We start from the raw sequence: 3055 nt of genomic DNA, 5'->3' as shown, positions 1-3055 counted from the left end.
GGCTGCTTTCTCTTTCTTCAGATTTATCTGCTTGATTTTCGGATTGTCCCTGCATAGGGATGCAGAGGAGGGCCGGTGGTGGCAGAGTTCCTGATAATGAAACAACAGGTGAGAAAAAAAATTACTGTGATTCCTGAATTGATCCATCTTTTGCCAAGTGGTCAGGTTTCTACTTTGGGTCTGGATTTTCTAAGTGCACCCAGGAAATATTAACGCCAGTTATGTTCACCACCCTGTTAGGGATATGGCAGGTCAGGGACCAATGTAGAAACACTCTCTTTCCCAACATTTACTTTCATTTGTTCCAGCCTCCATTAAGGCTGTGACCTCACAGAAGACGGGAGAGGTTTTTTCCTTCTCTTTTTGTAAAGGTCGTCCCTTGGGCTCAGTGGCCTCCTTCATCATGTTACTGGCTGCAGTGGACTTAGGAATGCGGTGAACACAGGGGATAGAGAATGACTCAGTACAGAAATCTCTACGCCAGTGGGCAGCAGGCGTTTCATCAGGTGAGTCCTGTGTCATAAGTGCTGGGGTGAGTGGGGGTTTGGTGAGAGATAGCAATAAAGAATCATTTATTTTTCCTAATTTTAAAAAGATTAACTTTTTACAGACTACTCATAAACATTTTGATAGCTTCACATATATAAACGTAAGTTCCTTAGCAAAGTTGTTCACATAAATCTTTTCCTTTGTGTTCTTAACCTACATTCAAATTAGCAAGTTGAATGCAACGTCTGCAGATTCTTATTTTCTTCATTATGACTGTGTATGGAGGAGAAGGGGCATAGTACACAGACAAAATGTAGAGCACTGGACAGCAAACCACAGCCTGGGGAGCTCCAAGACCTCAGTCCGCCACAGTGGCATCAGTAAAACAAGCAGGATCTGCCTGAATGAGCTGGGGTTCTAGCCCAGGGAACCCAGAAGGGCAACAATGGGCTTTCTGACCCCACCATTGCCAGCCCTGGTAAGTGTTCCGATTAGAGCCGGGGATGTGTGTGTGTGTGTGCTTGTGTGCGTGCGTGTGTGTGTCTTTCTTCTTCCTGACACACCTAGACCTGCCGAGTGTGCGTCACTGTTTCATGAAAGCCATGGGCATGTGGTGCTAACGTTAGAAGACCCTCTCCGTCTTGTATCTTCCTGCGTTGGGTACATAAAATTTCTCTAATAAGTCCAGATGCAAATGTCCAGTTGTCTCCTTGGCTCTTACTTACAATGGCATGGGGATGTCTTTCCTTGGGAAAGCAGCTCTAGGTTCATGGAGAGAAGAGCTGCACAGGTGTAGGGTGGGCAGAGATAATTGGAGGAGCCAAGTGAATTGCTAAGGTCTCCTGCTAAGGGGGTAAGAGGCTGGGCCCTAAGGAACACCAAGTCTTCAGAGTCAGGGTTCTGACTGCAGAATTCTCCACACTAGCGTGAGGAGCGCATCTCCTTCGCGGCAGCCTCCTGCCCCAATCTTCCCAGCCCCGTCTGCTCCTGGGGGCGCGTCGTCTCCACACTAGCGTGAGGAGCGCATTTCCTTCGCGGCAGCCTCCTGCCCCAATCTTCCCAGCCCCGTCCGCTGCTGGGGTCGCGTCGTGCCGTGCCGAGCCGAACAGGCAGCTCGCTCCGAGGCGGACGCCCCGAGACGAACTCGAGCGTTTGGGTGGTCGGAGCTGATCCCTCGCCGGCCAGCGATCAGAATCCATCCCGCTGACGTACGAGCCCCTTGTCGGGAGCCACCTGGAGGCCGCTTTTATATTGTCCCTTCCCTTCTGAGCTTTGGCGACCTTCGCGAGGGATGTGACTCGCCCGCCAGGCGCGGAGCAGAGTTCCGGGAGGCCGGCGACGCTGGCGACGACCATCCCGGTGGTGCGGAGTGGTGGTCGCGTCCTTCTCTCACCGGAGATTGAATGTAGAGAGAAGGGTGTTGTGGGGCCGGCGCTGAGCTCCCTCGAAGTGTTGTTGGGAGGTCTGCGCAGGTCGACCAGCACGCCCTGATGCCCCTTGGCCCGCGGAGACCTCCCGTCCTGCTACGCGTGACCAGGAGAGGATGTCCGTGACCGATGTCATCCTCCGTGTTATCCGTCGGGGCGTCCTCGCCGGCTTGGGGGGCCGGGTCAATCCCTGTGCAGTCGAGGCGGTGGGGCTGCTCACCGGGGGCCAATTCAGTTTCTACGGCTTCCTTCCACGCGAGGCGGTCCCGGCGGCGGACCTTGCACCGAGGCAGGGGCACGGGTTGCACGTCAACAAACGGTATCCACCCGGCAGATTGAACCGCCGTCTACGCGGGGAGTTCCCGTCCCCTCTCCTTGGTCGCCTCGTCACTGTGGCGCTTGCGTTTCGAAACTGTTCAGGTCCCCTCAACGCGGACTGTCGAGGGCAAACCTGGAGGGCCCTCGTGGAGTGGCGGCAGTTCCTCCTAGACTTCAGCGGTCGTAGGTCATAGTCCGTTTCTCTTTGGAAACAGGGACCGCCCGGGGCATTCGGTGATGTTCGGGAGGAGACACGAGCCTGGCCGCGGTCCTAGGTGGGCGCGGTTGTCTGTCGCTTCTCTGAAGAAGCTCTGCAGACGGTGAACGGTCTACAGACGCGCGGGCGGACGGGAGGACCCCCGAGGCCGAGAAATGGGACCGATGGTGGCCTGGGTCGAGGCCCGGAATCAGCGTTGAGGCGGTGCGACTTCGCCCGTGTTTTATCTCGATCCTTCCTGTTGAGGTTCACACCAGCTACAAGTCACTTGGCATCTGCAGCGGCAAGGTCGACCAGATGGCCAGATTTCGGTATTGGGGCAAGAAAAATATTTAATGAATTGAAATTTTTTTTTGTTGTGAGATTCACTACAATGTGAACATTAGTGAAATGAGAAATCCGAAGTTTACAATAACTTGACATTGCTGTAATAATTACTATCGTTTACAGTTTTTTCACAAAATGTTGATTTATGAAATTTAAAATATATTTAGTACAATTTTTTGTGATACAAGTCTGCTAATGAGAAAAATGGAATTCTTTTGCAAGGGGGATGCCATTTAGCTTATTACAGATTCCTATCATCAAAATTTCAGTTGTTAAT

The 3055-nt window shown here is 52.6% G+C and overlaps 1 pseudogene; it reads left to right on the top strand.

Moving 5' to 3' along the window:
* The first annotated feature begins 2032 nt into the window (after positions 1-2032).
* LOC129391684 (malignant T-cell-amplified sequence 1-like) overlaps positions 2033-3055 on the top strand; it is an 11153-nt pseudogene continuing 10130 nt past the window's right edge.

This window comes from Physeter macrocephalus, chromosome 20 (assembly GCF_002837175.3).
Source record: "Physeter macrocephalus isolate SW-GA chromosome 20, ASM283717v5, whole genome shotgun sequence".
NCBI classification, from domain to species: Eukaryota; Metazoa; Chordata; class Mammalia; order Artiodactyla; family Physeteridae; genus Physeter; species Physeter macrocephalus.
Note: the sequence above shows the minus strand (reverse complement) of the source record. Positions and strands in the feature narration are given on the sequence as shown.